Source organism: Martes martes (assembly GCF_963455335.1).
Source record: "Martes martes genome assembly, chromosome: 4".
Classification (NCBI taxonomy): Eukaryota; Metazoa; Chordata; class Mammalia; order Carnivora; family Mustelidae; genus Martes; species Martes martes.
In genome coordinates, this window is record NC_137891.1 from 130,777,759 (window position 1) to 130,786,704 (window position 8,946).

An 8,946-nucleotide genomic window follows, 5' to 3' on the forward strand; every position below is an offset into this window, starting at 1 on the left:
TAAATGGGTGAAAGATGCTTAACCAATTTCTGCCTCCTTCCATAGTTACAAAGCTAGTATTTTATTCTACTGCCTCATAAGGCTGGTTTGTTTATTCTCTGTTTATATCTAGTAATACGTTAGACCTCTATGTGTGTATATTGCTTACACCTAAACCCAGCAGGACAAATCTGGGCCTGCATTTTCTCCAATGAAACAATTCTCTTATTCCCCGCTCTGTCTCATAAAGGAATATTTTGAGAGCTAATCATGGAGTTAACACATTTTCCAGAGTTCTTGTTTCTGTTTTTCTCTTTTACTACTCACCTTTTGGTCATTTTCCTGATCATTAATACTTGAGGTATACTTGCTTTGTGAAATGTGTTAGTAGAGATTTAGGCAAGGGAGTTATTTTTAAGTTATCTTTGCTATTTCCTACATTCTACTATCTTAGATAATCAAGAATTGAGTATGTATCTGAGAGAATGGTCCCAAATAAATCTCATGAGTTTTCCTAGTGGCAAACTCAAGCTAAATTAAAAAGCTGGTAAACGCAACCATAAGAAATGTTTAATTCATTTAGTTAAATTAATATTTTATTTTTCTGGCTGTTATGGTCATATCTTTATTGGAAACCCAAATCTGAGAAACTGTAGCAGCATTCCAACTGGTCTTAGGGGTTAACCTGCTTCAAACTTATGAACGCCTTGTTTGCTGACCTAAGTTCCTTGGCCTGCAGGAGAACTAACCTGTTTTCCTTGAGATTTGCAGACCACTGGCCTTGAGGGGTGAGGGACCAAACTTTCCCAGAAGATTAGGAGTGACTGCATTTAGGAATAGCTGCCACTGGTATGTCAAGTCTGTTGAGAGTCATGTCGACACGTAAATAATGCCCTGGGCACCTGCTTCTTCTGCACACAACCCCCTTCCCTTCTGCCATCCCTTCCCCTTTAAAACTCTTTGGCTTTGTCTGGAAGGGGAAGATGGTCTTTGGGACATTAGTCTCAAAGCTTCCTGAATAAAGCTTGCCAGCTTCCTGAATAAAGCAGTCTTTCCTTTCCCAACATCACTTCTCTTTTGAGGATTGATTTTTTGATCAGTGAGCAGCCAAACCTGAGGTCAGAACCAGTTTTGTGTTCAGTAACAAACTATATATTTTGAGAAACAAATATTTAACTTTAGTATATAAAGTGGTTATATTAGATAGCAAGTTATTTGGAATTCTATTGAATTCATAGAACACAAATGTGTATATTAATTGTAAGTTACCTTAAATGAAATCAGCCCCCTCCCCATTACAACCAAAAATATAAAAACAGGATTTCTTTCTATTTACTGTGGAAAGTCAAAAAGAGAAATGTATTAGAAAAGCTGAGTTACTCCAAATGAGAGTTTCTTTATCTTTGTTATCTTTCTACATGATGCAAACAACCGGCTTGTCCCTAAGCAATCATGTCCCAATCAGTCAATAGCGACAGTAAACAAGAATTCCACTCTCTCTCCAATATTTCACTCCTCCAATAAAATGATTTGCAGAGTTAGTTTAATGGAGTGCTGTCACCAGATTAATGGCCTGGCTTTGAAACCATGTCAACCCCTTGACTGGACATGTTTTTGATAGGTGTCCTGGCATATAGTTACAAGGAAGAACCCATTAGCCTGCATCAATGTTGTATTTCTCTGAAGCACTCAAAATTTGCACTTTGTGGTAATAAGCCAAATTATCATATTTGTGCTTCTTCATTTTACAAAAAAAAAAAAGTATTAGCTTTTGTTTCATTTTATTCTTGCAAGGTGCCATAAAATGTTGTGGAAAGCTATGCAGTTTTATGATTTCAGTTTGACAAGGTAGAGTCATAAAATCCTTTTAAGTGCAGTATTTTTCTCTCTTCTTTCTTCATTTTTATTTTTCACACTTTTCTTTCCAATAAGGGGAATACTTGTATGTGTGTGTGCATGTGTGAATTAAACTTGATTTGCAAAACAAAGGAGCTCTATTTTATGCACAAAGACCATACCTCTACACCTTTCTTAAAATCTCAGATTACCTGTTGTCTTTCACAGGTTTTCTTTGTGTGTCAAACATTTCTGTGTTCTGAAGCAAAGCACAGAAATATTTCTTGTGCCAGGAAGGTTTGCCCTCTGAGGGAAACATCTGTTTTAGTCATGCATCTTTGGTGTCCAAGCCTTTTAAGTCTGGACACCTTCTAATGAGGTGCTTTGGGGGTATCAGTAGCTAACTGTAGTGGGATGGAGTCCAACATAACTTAAGAGCAATATTCCAGTGTATTAAGATTTGTGAAACTCATTCTCTGAATGAATTTGTGGGGGGCACCTGGGTGGCTCCGTCGGTTGCATCTGCCTGCGGCTCAGGTCATGATCTCAGGATCCTGGGTTTGGAGCCTACATCAGGCTCCCTGCTCAGTGGGGAGTCTGTTTCTACCTCACCCTCTGCCTCTGCCCTCTCATCTGTTTCTCCCCGACCCTCCGCTCTCTCTCTAAAATAAATAAAATCTTTAAACAAAATAAAATAAAATAAAATGATAAAATGTGCTTGGAGACAGTTCTATTCACAGAAATTAAATATTGGGAGTAACCAAAAAAGTTTCTTTGAATAATTTGGTTATTTTACTAATTTACCCATTCAGAAAAATCTTGCCAAGTGCTTACTATATGAAGAGGTCACTGCTAGGTGCTAAGGATAGAATAGTGAACAAGACAGTGTATGATGCTGGCCCCGAAGGAATTTAAAGAGTAGTGGGGAAAACAGAAGTGTACACAGATAATTATTTTTTTTTAAAAAGGTTTTATTTATTTATTTGACAGACAGAGATCACAAGTAGGCAGAAAGGCAGACAGAGAGAGATGGGGTGAAGCAGGCTCCCCGCTGAGCAGACAGCCCGATGCGGGGCTCAATCCCAGGACTCTGGGATCATGACCTGAGCCGAAGGCAGAGGCTTAACCCACTGAGCCACCCAGGTGTCCCTACACAGACAATTACAATAGAGTGTTAAGTGCTACAGGAAGAGTTAAGTTCTGAATGCTGTGGCAATACTTGATGGTAGTCAAGGGCACCACCTAATCTAGCCTTTGGATATTCAGGAAAGTATTATGCCAGGGTTAAGGGCTCAGTTGAGTTAGCCACATGAAGTAAGGGATGATATGGAAAGCATATTCTGGACAGAAACAAAAGAGCAATGATCTGAAGGACAGAGACAACAGGGTGAATTCAAAGACTTGAAATTCACTTAAATAAGGGCCTGAAAGGCGTTTTCAGAACCTGGGACCTTATCCTGAGAATAGTTGCAAGCCAATACAGGGCTTTGAGGAGAGGAGTGACATAATTAAGTGGGTGATTTAGAAAGATCATTTTGGGTTTAAAGTGGAGAACGGGTTTGAGTGGGATAAGATTGGAGGCAAGAAGGCCATTAGGACGTTGTTAAAATAATCCAGACAGAAGATAGTGAGGCTGGCGTTAGGTAACAGAATAGGGGATGACTAGGGTGAACAGTTGAAGAGACATTGTATCAACCTAATTTTTGGATTTCTGAGCTCTAAACTATGAGGCAAAACAACTATATTTTCTGGATCTCCTCATTTGTGATACTGTGTTATGGCAGCCCAAGAAAGCTAGTACAACTAGAAAGTGGAGGATTCCAGGTGGACGCAAATGGGAATTTGCTAGACAGCAAAGTTGTTCAGAAGGGAAAGGCCACACTGGTCTTCCACAGGCAACAGTTTCCCAGTAACTGGACCATTCTACCACATGAAGCAAGTCCAAAGTTTCAGGGCCATGTCTGCCACTCTTCAGTGTGTCTTTTCTTTTCTTTTCTTTTTTTTTTTTTTTTAAAGATTTTATTTATTTATTTATTTGACAGAGAGAGAGAGAGACAGAGAGCACAAGCAGGCAGAGAGGCAGGCAGAGGCAGAGAGAGAAGCAGGTTCCCCACTGAGCAAGGAGCCCGATGCAGGGCTCTATCCCAGGACCCTGAGATCATGACCTGAGCCGAAGGCAGTGGCTTAACCCACTGAGCCATCCAGGTGCCCCCAGTGTGTCTTTTCATATTAGATCATTGGCTTATGGGAATGAAGCTGAGATAAATAGGTAGACCTTGATTCTAATGCAGAGCATTGATTTGCTAGTTCTCCTAACTCTCCTTCTCAGGACTCTTACATTTGATATTCCCTCCTCCATTCATGCCTTCCTTATCCCCTTTCCTCAACCTGAGCTCTGAGATGTTTTTGTTTACCTATGTTAACTTAGACTGGTAATGTCAATATCTTTCCTTTTGTTTTGGGCTTATTTTCCCTCCACCAAATGCCTTGTATTCTTCTGTCAATTAATTGAAACCATCTGAAAGCAGATTGGTGAGTGAATTTGGAAGATAAGGCTACCCTGGAAGCAAATATCTTTCTTTTTTTTTTTTTTAATATTGAAGAGGTCTTGCCACCGACTTGAAACCAAAAAGAAAAGGAATTACTATTACTCAATAACTGCAAATATCTTTCTATATCCTTATACTTCAGTAATTATTATTTTGAGGTGTGACATAAACAGAAGCTGCATACATCCTAAGTGTACAGCTTGATGATTTTTGCACGTATACTCACATATACGCTCCCATATAGCCACAGCTCAGATAAAGATGAAAATCATGTTTAGTAATCCAGAAGGCTTCTTCATGCCCCTTCTCAAATGGTACTCCCTTTAAGAATTATCCCTTGTTTTATTTCTATCTTCATAAATCTATTTTGCCTTTTGTTGAATTTTTATATTAATTTTAATCATACAAGTTTTACTTGTTTGTGTTTGATTTCATTCCTTCAGAAAATTTTTATAAAACTTATTATTGTTGTTATTTATTACTAACTCATCCTTTCTTATTGCTGTGAGATATCCATTTGACTCTTTATGAACATTGGATTTTCAGATTTTTTTGCAATAATGAATTAAGCTACTGTGAAAATTCTTGTATATGTACTTTGTTCAACATTTCTGTTGAGTCTATACTCACAGAAGCAGAATTTTGTGAGAGAGAATCTTGAGCAGGCTCCATACCCAGTGTGGAGTCAGATGTGGGGGTTGATCTTAACAACCCTGAGGTCATCAAGGGCTGAAATCAAGTCAGATACTTAACCGACTGAGTCATCCCGATGCCCCAAAACTGCAATTTTAACTATAGCACATTCAGTGAGTCCTGTGAGTCTAATGAGTAATGGAACTTGAGGGTGATAGGGGAGCACTCAAACCAGTCAGCTGGTCAGAGTGAAGGTAGTCCTCAGGACCCCTGAATTTGTGACTAGTGTCTGAAGTAAGGGCAAAGGGGGCTAGTGGGAAGGCTGTGCCTTTAACCTGTGAATTTTGGCACTGCAGGCAGTATTAAATTATTTGGAAATTAAGAGGAAAAACATTAAGAATGAAAGGGGTCACAATATAATTATAAAGTAATACATTTCTTAGGAAAGTATAAACAAAATAGTAAAAATGGCCTTAAAATATGGGAAACGAAAACTGCCAAAATAGGATAAAGTTTTATTTCATCATCCTATTGGGAGACATTAATGTTCTTATACTGACGGATCAGACAGAGAAAAAATTATGGCATAGAAAATATGAACAATTAACAATTAACTATTTTGATGGATCTATTTACTTAGTATCCAATAATGAGTAAATGCAGATTTTTCAAGCATACATGAAACAATAAAAAATTGACCATGAAGAAAGTCTCAACAAGTTTCAAAGAAAATGGTATTATAATGTGAGAAACTGAGGCTGTGCCCTTTATTCTGTAGAATGTACATTTTTACCTGTGTTCCTTTTTCAAGTAGGAGGCATCTGGTGCACTAAATGAAATTGCCTGAGGCAATGGCATCCCCTTCTAATACAGGTAATTGTGGGAGCTGCAAAGAGCCAGGACACTGTCAAAGCTTGGCTCCCGCGGCCTGTCAACTTGATATTGGGGGTTCATCATCCGTGTGCACGTGTGTGTATGTGTGTGTGTCTTTATGTGTGTGTGTGATTGCTTGTCTGTGTATGTGCGTGTGATTTGCTATCCAAAGTGATCTTATGCTCAATTCCAATGCCTTAGTTTGTTTGTATCTTTTCCTTTACTATCTATCCCTTAACCTTCTTGGAAGGCTGCTGGCATATCTGTGTCAGTAATTAATCTTATGGAAAGTCTCATCAATGATGCTGAACAGAATAATGAATCTCAATATGCACAAATGTATAATATTAACATATAGCTTGAGGGTATTATTCTTTAATTGTCTTTAACAGAGGTATAATTTGTTTCAAGACTGCTTCAATGGATCTTACACTGATTCAAAACAATTTAATTGCAGATGAAATCCATTTGAAGATTGAAAAATGAAAAATGATTCTAGGACCATGACAAAAATCTTGAGAGCTTCCCTTTTACTAAAAATAAATAAATAAATAAACAAATAAATAAATAAATAAAAGGCTTCCAATTAGGGTTTGTTGTTGTTGTTTTTTAACCTGTAAATTCTGTACAATACTTTATACCGATACATCTCAAATTTTTTTTTTAAAGATTTTATTTATTTATTGAACAGACAGAGGTCACAAGTAGGCAGAGAGGCAGGCAGAGAGAGAGAGAGAGGAAGGGAAGCAGGCTCCCTGCTGAGCAGAAAGCCCGATGTGGGGCTCGATGCCAGGACCCTGGGATCATGACCTGAGCCGAAGGCAGAGGCTTTAACCCACTGAGCCACCCAGGTGCCCCACATCTCAAATTTTAATGTGTATACGTGTTACCAATGATCTTGTTAAAATGCAGATTCTTTTCAAGTGGATGTGGGAGAGGCCTAAGATTCTGCATTTCTTACCAGCTCCTACATGATACTGGGACTGCTACCTTGCAGACCACACCTTGTGAATCAAAGCTCTATACTATACTGAATTGTGTTATCCTATTCAATTTATGCAGTGATTAGACTTGTTTAGATGTTTAACCCTGAATCATTTAAAAATTTTTGGCAACTAAAATTTTTTTCGAGGAAATCTGAGACAAAGAATATTTAAACACGATGGATCAATAAAAATACATATAGATCATAAATATTTGTTTTTAGGTCTGCTATATATTTAAGAAGATCATCTTTTCAACAATTATGTTCACAGTCTTCTAAAGAATAAAGCAGTGCCATTTGTTTTAACTTGATTTTGCAGTGTTTACCAGTAGATGGCAGTACGTATTCAATCTTCTGGGAAGAAAAATAAAGAATAGCCCCTAACATCCAGAAGTCTTTCTTTTGGTGCTCCCCAGACCCCAAGACAGAATCCAGAACTTTCATTTGCAAAATCACCTTTATTTGGTATCATTCCTAAATGTTTGCCTTTATTCCACTTGAATGTTTTTTTTTCCCCGTTGTATTTACCTTTTTGGTTGTTATTTTTTTTATTAACATATAGTGTATTATTTGTCCCGGGGGTACAGGTCTGTGAATCATCAGGCTTACACATTTCATAGCACTCACCATAGCACATACCCTCCCCAATGTTTTTTTGTTTTGTTTTGTTTTGTTTTTTAAGATTTTATTTATTTATTTGACAGAGAGATCGAGAACACAAGCCCAAGAAGCAGCAGGCAGAGGGAGAGGGAAAAGCAGACTCCCTGCTGAGCAGGAAGCCTGAAGTGCAGTTCAGTCCCAGGACCCCAGAATCATGACCTGAGCTAAAGCAGCTGCTTAACAACTGAGCCACCCAGGTGCCCCAATTCTACTTGAATATTAATAAATATTTTCATTGCAGAGAACTAGAAAACAACACCTGTTAGGTCAGATGAACAAAATAAAGTTAGTTAGAATCTAGTCTATAGAGATTTAGTTCACATTTGTGTATTGAGTGTAGAGGGGGGAGTAATTCTCTTTTAAAGTAGGTATCAAAAAACAAATTTGGAAGTAGGTAAGAAGAGATTTCAGGAAACATTATTACAAGGAAGAAAAGGGTCTATTGTAGTAGGGGCACAGAGGTTATTGCAATGAACCTAAGATCTGTAAATATTCCAATATGAGACAAAAAGTGTTCTTCTTTTATAGGGAGGAGTAAACAAGGTTGAAAAGAACCAAATGTGGGGAAGTGGGATGAAAGGGTGGGATTGGAGAATAGATCAGAGTGTTTTATCTCAAGGCTCCTATTCTCAGGCAGAACTGTTGAGCAGTTTTATGCTAGCTCAAGGTAAGAATGGGTCATACTTCAGGGGCTTCCGGAAAGGAGGGAAGTTTAACCCAGCTTTGATTAATTCTGATTTATCTGTGAAGACAAGTAGTTCAGCTGATCATTAACAGGCAAAAACTGGGAATTGGGAGCGTTTTTGTCTGGCCTTGTTATAGGCAAACAGGAAGAACATCTGTATTTACCTAACTCATACAGGGGAAGTTTTTCTTTTCAGTAAAGCCCTGAACACAAAAGAGAAAGAGAGAGAGAGAGAGAGAGAGAGAGAGAGTGTGTGTGTGTGTGTGAATTGCTGTTTTCCAGGATCATTGAGTTTTGGTGAAGTTCAACATTGTCATAGATAAAAATCTTAACAAGAGATTGGGAAAAAAAAATGGGCAGAGGATTTATGTTGATAGTAACTTATTCTATAAATATTTATTGGGAATTCAAGCAAGGGTAGGTGTAGGCTCTTGTCCTTAAAGAACCACAAGCTATAATTTAAAAATGCTCCCTATGGACCTTGCTGCATTATCCAGTGCAGGGCATTTGATAATTATCCAAGTGATTTGGAAAAATGGTATGATCTTTTTTCCTAAATGATCTAGGTTAATAAGCCAATGTGGGTCCTTAATAAATGTTTGTTGGTTAAAGGAATGAATTCTACATTAACCATATCATTACATATTTACATATTTGGCCTAGATGAAATAAGACTTGACCTAAGAGTTAATTTTCCCAAAATGTTTCATTTATACTTACAAAATCTTCACAGGTGTTCTTTATAA